The sequence below is a fragment of the Canis lupus genome, chromosome 15, assembly GCF_048164855.1.
Source record: "Canis lupus baileyi chromosome 15, mCanLup2.hap1, whole genome shotgun sequence".
Classification (NCBI taxonomy): domain Eukaryota; kingdom Metazoa; phylum Chordata; class Mammalia; order Carnivora; family Canidae; genus Canis; species Canis lupus.
Genome location: NC_132852.1, coordinates 31459189 through 31474609, shown reverse-complemented (window position 1 = coordinate 31474609; position 15421 = coordinate 31459189). Strand labels below are relative to the sequence as shown.

The window sequence follows — 15421 nt, the reverse complement described above, 5'->3', positions numbered from 1 at the left end:
TATATATATATATACTACTGGTATATATATATATATAGTGACAGAGATGGGAAGAAATTATCTAGGATTCAGTATAGAAAAACAGAAGGTATACATGAAAAAAAATTAAGAGAAATAGAAGTTAAAGATCGAAAATCTAGCTTGTCCTCTGGACTTCTAAAGTTGCAAAAGTAGAGAAAAAAGAAATTGGAATGTGTAAGTTAAAGTTACCCTAGTGTTCCTGCAGGTATACCACATTCTCTATGGATGAGTAGGAAGCAAGTTTATTTCTCTATCATTTGATGTGCTAAGCAAGGATTCCTTTTTTTTTTAAATTATTATATAGCATTTTATTTTTTAAAAAATTTATTTTCAAAGGATACATTTTCACATTAAAGATTCCTACAGTGGGAAAACAAATAATAATTACAGTTTTTCATATTCGTAGACAGATTATTTTAGGGCAAGTAAAATAAACACATTTGAGGATTAAGTCTCAGTTTATTTATTTATTTATTTTTTAAGTCTCAGTTTAGAATCTATAATACTTTCATACATCTATGAGGGGACCTCTTCCCAATATGGAACTTCTCCATACTCAGAAGCTCTCCAGGCTCTTCTTCCCAGAACTTAGAAATGAATAATGTCAAAGAGCAGTATTTCCTAATTTTAAACTTTCCCTGGGACATGTAACCATCAGTAACCAGTAAAATTAAACACTAATTTTAAGTCTTTACTTACAAATTAACAGGTTTTCCCTTTCTCCATCATTCCCAGGACAAATACAAAAATTTGATCATCTACTGATAGTAATAAAGCTGAATCCCCTTTAAGAATTTGATACACTAACAGACAAAGGCTCATACATAATGGTTAGTTGTGCTATGAATCTTGTGAAAAGCTAGGAGACAATCCCATAACTCACCAGAACAAGGAACCCAGTCTCCAAATTTCTTGGATATAATTCATCTCAAACCTTTTCCTCAAAGACTAAATTCTAAAAATAATCAGGTGATTAGAAGAGGTTTGTCTCACCATTGGACTTATCTGTTATTTTCTCCTTACTGTGAGCTGAAGGGCATGATAGAGCAGAGGCAAAGAGGTGTACAATCAATTCTGAAGGTATTAAGTCAAAAAGGTCAGAGTTTTCACAGCATGGCAACAACTTTGCAGATGCCCACATCATGGTAGTTGAAATAACAAAGCCCAGTAAAGGTTAAAGCCAGGAGTGCCAAAATGCCTGCCTTGACAGCTTTCTGCAAACCATCCCCTCGAACATAGTCAGTAACCATTTGTCCAAGGCCCAGTAGTGGTTGGGTGACAGGTGAATGTGCTGGGTTCTACACCATCCTGGGCAAGGCTGGTCCTGGACAAATGCTGAAACATGAGCAGGTCTGACCACTGGGATTCAGAGAAACAGAGCTCAGCCTCCTTGAACACCGCACAGGACACAGCCTCCAGGGACTTGCCATCTCTCTCCTGAAGGCTCAAGGTCACCCACAACCCAGAAGCAGTCCTAAGCAAGGATTCCTAATCTGTATATCACCTACTTTATGACTGGAGACTGCAACACCTTCTACCATCTTGTGACTATGATTGTAAATGTGGTTGTGTTTGTTGGCATTGAGTCAAAGGGAAAAGATCATGAAGGATCACTTAAGGAAGGAATTTTTGGTACAGGTCTGAAAATGATGTTCATCGTCTTTCATTCAAATCCATTGCTAGAACTCCCTTATATGGTCATACCTAATTGCTAGAGAAGTCAAAAAATACAGCCCCGCTAAGTACCAGGGAGAATGGGAAATAGATTTGACAGTCACAACTTTTGTCACAGCCAACACTTCTGGTCATTAGATGTGCATTTCACCCTCTCCACACATAATATTCACACTCATGCCCTCCCCAAGAGAGACAATCCAAAGTGCTAACCATTTATTGCTTAGACCTGGAAAACCAGGATTCCTTTTTGTTTAGTTTAGTTTTTTTTTTTTTTTAAGGATTTTATTTATTTATTTGAAAGAGAGCAGAGTGAGAGAGCATAAGTGGTGGGGAGGGATAGAGGGAGAGGGAGAAGCAGACGCCTCGCTGAGCAGAAAGCCTGACTCAGGGCTTGATCCCAAGACCCCAAGGTCATGACCTGAGCCAAAGGCAGATGCTTAGTGGACTGAGCTATCCAGGTGCCTCAGGATTCTGTTAATATCCATTACTTTCCCTTGGGAAAGTATATGGATCGTCATATCTTCCAAACTATTATCTGAAAGAGACAAGTTATGCTTATCTTTCATCACCCCTAAAATACAATAATGAAAAAGGATCAGAGATATCACAAAAAAATGTTCTCACTCAAAGTAGGAGAGAAAAGGAGTCATATGACCATTAGTGATTCTAAAACAAGATAAAGACAGTACAATATATGAAAACTGGAGGCCAAACTCACTCATGAATATAGATAAATACATCTTAAACAAAATGTTGACAAATCAAGTTTAGCAAAATGTAAAAAGGGTGGCACATAGTGACTGAATTGGTTTTCCAGTTATGGAAGGTTGATTTGCCATATGATAGCCAATTAATAAAATTTAACACATCAAGATTGAATGATGGATTTTAAAAAAAGGCAAGTAAAATAAGGTAGTCCCAGGAGAGAACTTATGTGATTCATTGATAAATGGTTGGAAACAATCAAAAGCAAAATGGATACCTTTTGGGAGGTACATAAATATTTATTAAAACTATTAAGATAAAAGCAAGGCATTGATAAAAAACAAAATGCAGAGAAATGACATTCTCTGAAATAAGGGACTTCAGCATTACTGATGATATTCTCCTAGACTAGGTAATAGTATTCCTTACATTTTAAAAAAAGATTTTATTTATTTATCTGAGAGAGAGAGGGAGAGAAAGAGAACATGAGCAGGGGAGGGGCAGAAGAAGAGGAAGCAAACTCACCACTGAGCAGGGAGTCCAACACAGGGCTTGATTCCAGGATCCCAAGATCAAGACCTGAGCTGAAGACAGACACTTCACCAACTCAACCACCTAGGTGCCCCTATTCCCCACATTTTTAAAATTACAGTTGTATTTTGAAATTTATATATCAGCATACAACACCTTATGTATGTAATTGATATTTCATTTTTAAGAATTAAAATCCAAGTGCCTAAGAGTAGAAGGAGTTTAATTGGAAGACGTTTAGTCAGGGCAAGGAACAGCATGAGAGAGGAGAGAAGGCGTGTGGGAGTGAGGGGGGTACAGCAGAATATTCTCCCACATTGTAACCAACTGATTTTAGCTGCTGGGATCAGAGGCTGAGGAATAATGCTCTTTCATAAAGATTTTGGGAGACTCTGGACATAAGTAAAACTGGTAGAGGGCCTAGGTGACAAAGTATGTCACTGAAATGAAGAAATAACATTCTCTCAGACTTTGTTTTGGGCCGGGAATTCCTAGACACCCTGAAAATGGGCAGCTGAGACCAGGGTGAGCACTGGCCCAATAGTGGCCTTTCCTGATGGACACTGGCAGCAGGACTAGCATGGGCCTCCCGCCAGAACATCTGCAGCAGCAGATAAAACCAGTGCAGTTAAGGCGTGAGAAGCAGAATGTGTCAGGTGCCACAGAACCCCAGGGACTTGTGTCACCGTGTGAGGAATTGATTTGGAAAATGCTAAAAATCATATAAAGAGGCACTTAGAGGAAGGTAAGAACCTGCTCTGAAACATCATAACGAGTCTATTTTTATCCACAACCATTTAAACCTGCTGACATTTGACACATATAGATGTATGCTTCATGCACATAAACAGACAAAATCATTTAAAAATTGTGTGGGCGTATAATATGTTTTGGGACTTTTTTAATTTAGGGAGAATCAATTATATTCAGTTCTCTAAAAAATATGTATATTTTAATTTAAAAGCAATTAAAATAGGACATCAAGTTTTCTTATATGTTATTCAAAACTTTTGATGAGGGCTCAGTGTATATTTTCTTTCATGGTCATGCTTCTATGGGTTCTATTCTTGAATTAAAATAGTGCAGTGCTCAAAAGCCCATGCCCTATAGGACATGCCTATCATGCTCTTAGCTTGTATCCTTCTGATCTGGTGTCTTAGGATGAGTGAAGAAACTTGTCCAGAAGCCACTTGACTTTTTCAGATTTCAATACATTTGGTTGTTTATTAGTTGACACAGCACTCAATAGCTTTGCCAAGTCCTCAGAGCTCCTGTGGCTGAGACATAACAGTTGAGTTTAATTGCACAAAGCAGCTATGACTAGAAATGTACTTACTGAGCATTCAAAAACACAAAGACTAATGGTGGGAAAATGTTTCTGCAAAGATGATCTCAACAAAATGACTGACATTTGTTCATATCCTTTCTGTTCATTCATTCTAAGTTGGTTCCCTTATTTTAGCTTTCCTAAATATGAAGCATTTCTGCTAAACCTGCTTACCAGGTACATTCCACAGATTTATTATTACATTTTAAAATTAGCTTCTCCTCTTTCACTTTCAAATGGATAGAAAGGCAAAAAAGCAACATCCATCAGATGAGGTCATCTCAGCAAGAAGCCCAATTAACTCAAAATAAAGTCCCAAATGGTAGATGAACCAGAACTCATAATAAGCCTCCCCCAGTGTACCATGGCCAATTTGTGCATTAAAATGCTTTGATGTGATCTTTTTTCCAGTCCTGTCACCTCTTTTACCAATGTATTATAGTCTTTAATGTACAAACTAATAAACTATTAGGTAAATGCATTAGTAAATGCACAGGCCTTTTTTTTTTTTTTCAATTCTTTATGATTGGTTTATTTACAGTTACCTAGACAGGCACATCTGCTTTTGTCCCTTTGCAAAGAGTAAAGATTTGGGGGCTTTTAAAAAATTTGTCATTTCACAGTTATTTACTGTGGTGTCGGCAAAGTGGGTGGAAGAAGGAGAGGGAGAGAGACAGAAAAAGAGAGAGGGAGAGAGGAGTCTAATTATGAAGCAGATGTTGGGAGTGGTATTTATTCACCAAAACCACACGGGTCATTCATTAAAATCTCAGTTTTAATTAGCAAACACCTGTTTTCTGTTTGATTTTACATTGATATCTACTGTCTGCAATTTGCTTTCTTTAGTACAGGCAATTAGATAGCCTTGACAGTAACAGTTAATCTAATTAGTCCAGAGGTGCCCTGGGAGGTGACTATCGACTTGAAGAAATTACAGATACAAGCAATCACGGCTTCATTCACCTGATTGGATAAGATTTGTGCACAATTGCTATTGGGTGTCACCTTTTCCCTTGACCCTTCTTTTTAAATTTAAATTTAAGAGGAGTGAACTAATGAAAATTGTTGAGTGTTTGCTGTGTACCAATGACCATGCTTGGTTCAGAAAGTAGAAAGATAAAACCCTTTCAGCTCCTAGTCTAGAAGAGGTTAAAATCTGAAGTAAAGGACTGATATGTACACAGATTATTATATCCTGGAGGGCCTGGGAGGCCCAGAGAAGCAGGGATGAATCTAAGAATTTGTAAGCAAGAATTAGGATACTTTCGAAGTAAACTCTGGTTGCTGCCGAAAGAGCAGGAGAACAACACCGGCTTTTTCCAAACTGAGAAAGTGGTGCTTGTTTTCAATTGGTAGAAATTCATTTATAATCATGTGATCTGAGTGATTCTATCAATATTTATCATGAAAGGTAGTGATGTTGGGACACCTGGGTGGCTCAGCAGTTAAGCGTCTGCCTGCCTTGGGCCCAGGGCATGATCCTGGAGTCCCCGGATCGAGTCCCACATCGGGCTCCCTGCATGGAGCCTGCTTCTCCCCCTGCCTGTGTCTCTGCCCCTCTCTCTTTCTCTCTCTCTCTCTCTCTCTTTCTCTCTCGTGTGTGTGTCTCTCATGAATAAATAAATAAAATCTTAAAAAAAAAAGAAACTTAGTGAGTGATGTCACCTGTTGTCTCTCTTTATCTAGATTATGGCATGTAACATGTTCTCTTTCCTACTTCTGAGGTTTAAAGCAAGTTGTCACTGAGATCTAGGAAGTACACATCAAAGAGATATCAGTCATCAGTCCTAATTCCATATGCATATTTTGAAATGGTGTAGTTAGATGATTTGGGGTGGATATGTCCATAAGTAAAGCAAAGACCAGAACATGGTTGCTAATAGAGATGTCTGCCAAAGCTGCTCTTCCTCTGCTCCAGTCTTATCTAATATACTTGTTTTGAAAAGATGAGAGCCCTGGGCTTCACTTGACTCAATTCACAAATTGGGCCCATAAGGAGAAAACCAATCCATCACTCAAGTGCACACAGGTTGCTGTCCCAGCTGTTTTAAGAAGGCATCCTCTATGCATGCACAAACTTACTTAATGGAAACAGCCTCTGACTACGAGCATCACATTATGCTAAATGTTGACAAAGAGGGAATGGCACGGGGACTTTGAACAGGCCTATAACAATTAAGTTATGCTCTACCTAAAACTTCCCAAAGGCTTTCTCTGAAAAACATTCATCTACTGGTATGTTGATAGTGGTAATTAATTAACTAGAATTTTGTTTCTTCTTTATAGAACATATATACTCCTAAAGTGGGTTGGATTTGGAGGTTTGCTGAGGGATTAGTTATTGATATATGGAAAGGCCATCACTTTGCAAAGCTTCTTTCTTGTCCAGTGAAATTGCAATTGTGATGACAAGGATGATCGTTATGATTGAGGTGACCAAGATTCAGAGCATTAGGCAGTTTATCTATACAATGCTTCTATCACATAGGAGATCAGGGAAGGGAGTTAGTATTTGTCAGACATCTACTACATGCCAGCAATGGTTTTGGTTAGAAGCTTCCTGTATGGTATCTCATTGTAATTCTCATGTTGACCCTGTAAGCTAGGTTTTTAGATATTTATAACAATGTAGAAACAGGCTCAAAATGGTTATATGAATTTCTTAAAGGTTATATTGTTAAGCAGTGGCAAATTATTTTGAAGAAGATCCCTCTAATTTATTACACTGTCTCCAAATTGCATCTAATAAATACAAATATGCATATCATGCTAAATATTTGCTGCACTGTTTTAAAAATTATAGGTGAGTCCTCTATCTAGGAGAGTGGCTGACACTGACATTCTATCATTTGATTCTCAGAATAATCTCAAGACATTGTTGGAACACATGATATTTCCGCTCTGTTAGAGGTGAAGCAATCCAGAAAGTAGCAAGCCTAGAAACCATCAGGACTCTGTCAGACACAACTAAACACTAAATAAATGAAGAGAAACCACATATCATTCTAACTATAAGGAACTCACTATGTCATGGACAAGATAAGTATAAGTAATAGATTATGTTCACATAAGACAGTTAATAGAGGAAAATATAGGGCTTGGGGGGGAATATAAAATGGCAATCTGCCCTTCAAAGCAATAGTACATACTGTCATTTCTAAACAACCTGTGACCCACACAATATTTACCCTCCCTGTATTACATTCCTTCAGAATAAACTAACCCAGGTTACAGTGCTCATATCAGTTTATAGACATGTTACTTATGACCAGTCATAGTCAGTGAATGATGGTAAATTTTGAACAGCTGGCATTTGTGGCAAAAGAAAAAAAAAAAAGACCTGATTAGTTGCATATGCCAGTTTCCATGGTGTAAATACCCTCACAATTTCAAAGCACCACCATGATATTGCTAGGATGCATGTTGAACTGGGAAGAGATGTTCATAATCAACTTGCGAGAGCTACAAGGCACTGGCCTCATCACACCACTGGTATAGTTAATATGAAAGACTGGAATGTGTTTCCCCAGAAGCCCAAGACCTTTGCAGTACTCACTCCTCCCTCCATGGCACCTAATCCTCACCTACGTATATACATTCATGCCCTCTCATACTCTCTTCTCAGAGACAACACTTCCATCAGGAAAAGAATTAAATCACTTAGTCATCTCAGTTAAAGACTTCCATGCTTTACTAATTAGAGGAAATAATGGCAAAAATAAACGGGTAGGAAATGAATTTTTAGAGTCCCATCTTAGGGTTCATGTAATCACAAAAAGTTAAGTGGTTGCCAGCATTAGCTGGACTTAAAGAGAAAGCCAGCAGTCCTCGCTCTTGTCTGTTAGAGGGAAGACATGTTTTTGCAGCAATAGTTCAGCACAATCAATACTCTAACATAAAAGAGCAACCATAATGTAGGAAAATATGCAAAACAGATAAGATAGAAAATCCTCGTGTTATTAGTCTCATCAAAGGCTTCTGATTCTGCCAAGACACTGGAAGAGTCTTGAAAGAAATAAATCACTTTCTTTAAATTGCTTTTCTTTTTTTATTTCTTTATTTATTGTTGAGTAGACTTCATACTCAGCGTGGAGCCCAACACAAAGCTTGAATTCAAGACTGAGATCAAGACCTGAGCTAAAATCAAGAGTCAGACACTTACTCGACTGAGCTACCCAGGTGCCCCTCCCTTGTTTTTTTTTTTTTTTTATTTATGATAATCACACACACAGAGAGAGAGAGAGAGAGAGGCAGAGACATAGGCAGAGGGAGAAGCAGGCTCCATGCACTGGGAGCCCGATGTGGGATTCGATCCCGGGTCTCCAGGATCGCGCCCTGGGCCAAAGGCAGGCGCTAAACTGCTGCGCCACCCAGGGATCCCCCCCCTTGTTTTTGATTGTGTTCCCTTTGATATTTTATTGTTAAAACTTTACCTTGGTAAAGCTGCCATTTCTGTCTTTCCTTTCAGCCTAGACCACTTTGCTTATTTCTAGATATTGCTAGGATGCAGAACTGAAATCATCAGAGTGCCCCTATTCTGCTGGGGGATATCAGGCAGGGCATGTAATGGATTCTAAGCTACTTCTCAGTATGTAGAGCTGTGATAAGTTATTCTATCTTTTTTTTTTTCCCTTCTAGTCTTGTTTATCAGGCAGAAAAACAATCCCGGCTACTTTCTCATTCATATTCAATGACTTGATTTGAGTATTGTTTTAATCCTTCATCAGAAAAATTATCATTCTCTTTTTCCTTTACACATGTAATTTCAAAAGCTTTGCTGAATTTTAAAATGTCTTTTTGTCATATCTCCAAGCTTATATTTTTTTTCATGAAAAAACGGACCTCCAATTTGATAACAGTGGTCACTGAGGGATTTCTTTGGAAATATACTCTTCAGCATACTCTTTAATAATAATAACAGTAAACACATATAGCGCTTCCTTTGTGAGTCATTGTGCAAAACACTTTACATATGGAAACTCACTCATTCCTCATAACTACCTATTGGGAGGTATGACTATTTCCCCTGTTTTATAAACGAGAAAATTGAGAGTCATACAAGTAGCAAATGGTGGAACCGATATTTGAGCTGCTCATTGTCCAGGCATATCGCAAAAGTAATAGCACCTCAAAAAACTAGACTCATAATTAGTGTTTCATAGATGTTTGTTGAGTGAGTGAAATGAACATAAGTAGAAGAGGTTGCTGCTGTTTATGGAAGTTTGCTATCCTATAGTTGGAACCAGAAAGTGGTTTCTCTGATTTGCAGAATATGGGATCACTGATTAAAAGATAAAATTCTTTAGGAGTATTAGTGCATTATAATGCTTTAGCAGGCTTTAGTATGAATACATATGCCTGCAGCAGTACCTACCATATGTACATATGATATATACAAGCATAAGGTGGTCTCTTCTAGAGTGAATTTGTTCTTAGCGAAAAATGCAGCCAAGTGATGAGGTTGGGACTGTGGCTGGGATGGAAATCAAAAATACACTCTATAGAAATCAATTCTGAGAAGGAAATAAGTGGATGGTGGGATAAAGGAGAGTACTACATAAGCTTAGGTTTGAAAAAAATGAATGAAATTAATTTATAAGATAAGAGAGAAACAGATGTTATCCAGAAAACTGCTTGATTCCAGAGAGTAAGTCTAAAAAAATAGGCAATTAAGAATTAAACCCATGAGTTAGAGTTGAAAGTTGAGGATAAACAAAGATGGTGTGGAAGAAAGGGCAAGTTCCCAAAATGGAGACTTTATGAGGAGGTGCAGGGAGCTGGTAATGTTGGAGAAAGACTGCAGGGTGAGGGGGTATGATGTCTCTCCACAGCCCAGCCAGACTTCTATCTGACAAACAGCTAAGGGGTTCAGCTGTCAATTTGTCTAGCTCATTTTTAAAGAGACCAAATATTTGTTTAAATACTTAAGTGACTCTGTGGATAAAGATGAACACCACATTTTAGAAGTGCATCAGATTCACTGAAAATATAATTCACTGAATGTTAACCTACTTCCAAAAAGGCTTGGTGAAAATGAAATGCCCAGTAAATTATTCGAAGGTGTAGCAACTCTTTAAGTCAACAACATAACAGTAGTAAGAGGATAGTATTGAGAGTTATTATAAAGATGTGTGTGTGTGTGTGTGTGTGTGAGAGAGAGAGAGAGAGAGAGAGAGAGAGTGTGGCTTAGTAAATGTGTACGTTGTAGAGAAGAAATGTTCCAGTGGCTGTAAAATTATACATGCTATATTAAAAATATTTAGGACCCTCCATAATCTCCAGGAAGTTTTTAGAAAAATCATGAAGTGCATTGATATGAAAGCTCATGCTCTTAATCATTCAATGGGCATGTAATTGGCATAAGCTTTTGTTGAAGAGCTTGCTCTGGCCAGCCAGTTTTATTTTCTCTTTTTCTCCTACTACTAAATGGTGACTCTTGAGCAGAAGCCTTGTTTTCCTGCATTTGGAGCATGCTATAGGACTCACAAATTTAAAGATCCAAGGTGAAGCATGAATGAGACTTTAGGTTTATCCCAAATTAAATGTTAAATCAGTGAAGCCTTTGGTTTAACAACTTACAGAGGAAGGTCTTGTCAGAGTTATTGTTTCTGATACTCCCGTTTTGTTGCTTTTTCTAGGATATGTTCTCTGTGATTTTGCTCTTTTAGATTACGGACTGATTCTTCAATGCAAAACTTTAAACTTTAGGCTCTTATAATCCTGGCTATATGCTGTTTCAATGTATTAACAACTAAATCCTTGTTAAAATAGTACAAATGATGATAGACAGTTGTTATATCTTCTTGTTGGATTGTCACCCTCATGATTATATAATGCTCTTCTTTGTCTCTGGTTACAGTCTTTGTTTTAAATCCAGTTTGTCCCATATAAGTATTGCTACTCTGGCTTTCTTTCGACATCCATTTATCTGATAAATGTATCTCCATCCTCACTTCTAATATGCAGATACCTTAAGGTCTAAAATGAGTCTTGATCACTTCTCGGCCTTTTGGCTAAGATCAAGTGTAAAATGAATCTCTTGTAGGCAGCATATAGACAGGTCTCATTTATTTCTATCCACTATGACACTCTATGTCTTTTAATTGGAGTGTTTAGTCCATTTACATTCAAAGTAATTATTGATAGATATGTATTTATTGCCACTTTACTTCTTGTTTCATCATTGTTCCTAGTTTCTCTGATCCTTTCTTGTCTTTGCCACTTTTGGTCTCTCCTTTCCACTCAGAGTTCCCTTTAATATTTCTTGCAGGGCTGGTTTAGTGGTCATGAGCTCCTTTAGTTTTGGTTTGTCTAGGAAATTCCTCATCTCTTCCTCTATTCTGAATGAAAGCCTTGTCAGTTAGAGTACTCTACACTGCAGATTATTCTGTTCAGCACTTTGAATATATCTTGCTTCTGACTTTCTTCTGACTTGTCAAGTTTCTGTTGAGATCCAACTAGCCTTTTGGGTTTTCCCTGATAAGATTTGGTCTTCTTTTGCTGCTTTTAAGATTTTTCTTTATCACTATATTTTGCAAACTTAATTATGATATATCTTTATGTTGGCTGGCTTTTGTTGATCTGGATGGAAGTTCTCTGTGTCTTCCGGATCTGGAGGTTTGTTTCTTTCCCCAGATTAGGGAAGTTTTCAGCATTTATTTCTTGAAATAAATTTTCTGTCCTCATTTTCTCTCTTCTTCTGGGACTCCTAAAATACAAATGTTATTATGTTTGATGGAGTCACTGAGTTCTCTAAGTCTATTCTTGTGTTGCATAATTCTTCCTTGTCTCTTTTGTCCAACTTCATTATTTTCCATTATTTTGTCTTTTAGGTCACTAATTTATTCCTCTCCTTTTTCCAGTCTGCTGCTCATTGCATTAAGCCTGTTTCCAGTCTCCCCCCACCCTTTTTTTTTTTTTTTTTTTTTTGCATTTTTCATCTCTGATTCTTTTTTAACTCTTTTGGCTCTCTGGTAAAGGTCTCACTGATGTCTTCTCTTCTCGAGGCCAGTGAGCATCCTTATGATTATTGCTCTAAATTCTCCATCAGGCATGCTATTTATATCTGTTTCATTTAGATCTATGGCCATGGCATAATCTTCTTCTTTCACTGGGGTAAATCCACCCATCTTGGCATTCTGTTTAAGTCTCTGCCTCCTCCTCTATGTTAGAAAAGCTATTTATGTCTCCTGCTCCTAAAAGTAATGGCTTTATGAAGAAGAAGCACCTGCCCAGGGCCTGGTGCTTCAGGGAATGCCTCCAGTGTGTACTGTGTATGCTCTTCTGTTATGTTTTAGCTGTTCTATCCTTCAGACCAATTATCTGCAGAGGCTCTCCTTCCCTGCTACAAGCAGTGTTTGGTCCCTGGCAAGTTTTAATTAGGTGTGCTCTGGTCTGCTCATGAAATGAGACCTGACATCACTTACATCAAAATTGAGGCCCTGAAGAAGTCTCTGGTCAGGAGATATGTTATGGACAGGGTTTTGTGCTGGTCTTCTGGGGAAGTGGTCTACTGCACTGGGACTGAGGCAAATTTGACGGAGAAGGGCAGTCTCACCAGAACATAGGGATGTGGGGCATGGCGTAAGGAAGTTAGACAGCCAGTGTCCAGGCTGGGCTGCTTTCCTCAGGTGGCACTGTGTTTATGCTGAAGTGGGGAGGGAAATGGTGCCAGCCAGCAACTTGGTTCCCAGAGAGAAGTTTCCATGAACACTGCCTCTTAAGGAAGCACTCCAACAATAGTGTTTAATTTCCTCCCTATGTACCCCAGGCACCTTTCAGGTAGCTGTTTCTACTTTCTGTCCCCACCCAGGTTTTTTGGCTGCCTTCACTCTAGGAGCAGTGTGGTGACCTCTGGGCTTTATCCAAGCCAAGCCTGCTGACCTTTAAAACTCCAGGCTTTTGAGATGTGGTGCAGGCAAGGGTTTGTGCTGGTCTTCTGGGGAAGGGAGAGGGCCCACTGCACTAGGTCTAGGGCAAGCTTGACTGAGAAGGACAGTCCTAAGAGAGCACAGGGGGTTGGGGCTTGGCGTCTGTAAGTTGGTTATCCAGAATCAACCCAGTGTTGCTTCCAGGAGGTGGCTCTGTGTTCAAGCTGAGGTGTATGGGAAGGATATGGCTCGAGGCCAGCTCCTTTGTTCCCCTAGAGGCATCTCTGTGAACACTGCCTCTCAAAGAGACCTGCTCTGAGAAGAGCCAATAATCTCCCCACATTGTGCCTGAGGTGTTTTATAGATCACTGTTTCCATGCTGTCCTACCCCTGGTTTGAATCCAACAATACATTAAAAAAAATAATAATTCACAATGATCAAGTGGGATTTATTCTTGGGTTATTTTTAGGTTGCAAGGGGTGGTTTAATATTTTCAAGTCAATCAATGTGATACACTATATTATAAAAGAAAGGATATAAAACATATGATATTTCAATAGATGCAGAAAAAGCATTTGACAAAGTACTATATCCATTCATGAGAAAAATCCTCAACAAAGTAGATTAGATAGAACATATCTCAACATAGTAAAGGTCATACATGAAAAATTCACAACCTATACCATACTCAATGAGGAAAAACTAAGAGCTTTTCCTCTATGGCAAACAAGGAACAAGACAGGGATGTCCACTCTCACCACTGTCATTGAACACAGTACTAGAAGTCCTGGCTTCAGTAACAAGACAACAAAAAGAAATAAAAGGCATCCAATTTGGCAAGGAAGAAGTAAAACTTTCATTTTTTGCAGACTGTATAAACCCAAAGACTCTACAAAAAAGTCTGCTTGAATTGATAAATGAATTCAGTAAAGTTCTGAGATTAAAAAGTCAACATACAGATCTGTTGCACTTCTATATACCAAAAATGAAGCAGCAGAAAGAGAAATTAAGGAATCAATACCATTTACAACTGCACCAAAATCAAGAAACCTAACCAAAGAGGTGAAAGCCTGTGCTCTGATAAGTATAAAATAACTGATGAAAGAAATAGAGGAGGACACAAAAAAATGAAAAGACACTCCATATTCATGGATTGGAAGAACAAACATTGTTAAAATGTCTATACTCTCCAAAGCAATCTACATATTTAATGCAATCCCTATCAAAATACCAATAGCATTTTTCACAGAGGTAGAACAAACAATCCTAAAATTTGTATGGAACCACAAAAGATCCAGAATCACCAAAGCAAACTTAAAAAGCAAAGCCAAGCCAGAGTCACAATCCCAGACTTCAAATATATTACAAACCTGTAGTGATGAAAACAGTATGGTACTGGCACAAAAACAGACATAGTCCAATAAGACAGAATAGAAAACCCAGAAATGAATCCACAATTATTTGTTCAATTAATTTTCAACGAAACAGGAAACAATATGCAATGAGAAAAGGTGTCTTCAACAAATAGATTTGGGAAAACTGGAGAGCAGCATGCAAAAGAATGATGTTAGACCACTTTCTTATACCAAACACAAAAATAAATTCAGAATGGGTTGAAGACCTAAATGTGGGACCTGAAACTATAAAAATCCTAGCGAATACAGACAGTAACCTCTCTGATACCAGCAACTTCTTATAGAAATGTCTCCTGAGGCAAGGGAAACAAAAGCAAAAATAAACTATTGGGACTTAATCAAAATAAAAAGCTTCTGTACAGGAAAAGAAATGATCAACAAAACTATAAAGCAACCTACAGAGTGGGAGAAGATAGTTGCAAATAATATATCTAATGAAGGATTAGTATCCAAAATATAGAAAGAGCTTAGAACCAAAAGAGGAATAATCCAATTAAAAATGGGCAGAAAATATGAATAGACATTTCTCTAAAGAAGACATTCAGATGGCCAACAGATACATGAAAAGATGTTCACCATCATTGATGATCATGGAAATACAAATCAAAACTATAAATATATATCATCTCACACCTGTTAGAATGGCCAAAATCAACAACACAACAAACAACAGGTATTGGCAAGGATGTGGAGAAAGGAGAACCCTCTGCACTGTTGGTAGAAATGCAAACTGGTGCAGCCACTGTGGAAAACTGTATGGAGATTCTTCAAAAAGTTAAAAATAGAATTACTAGCAATTTAACTTCTAGGTATTTACTAAAGAATACAAAAATATGAGGGGGGAGGGGCAAGATGGCGGAAGAGTAGGGTCCCC

The 15421-nt window shown here is 38.0% G+C and overlaps 1 pseudogene; it reads right to left on the bottom strand.

The window, feature by feature from the left end:
* Positions 1-1118: 1118 nt before the first annotated feature.
* On the bottom strand, positions 1119-12390 carry LOC140604502 (succinate dehydrogenase [ubiquinone] cytochrome b small subunit, mitochondrial pseudogene; annotated as a pseudogene).
* Between the last annotated feature and the right edge of the window lie 3031 nt (positions 12391-15421).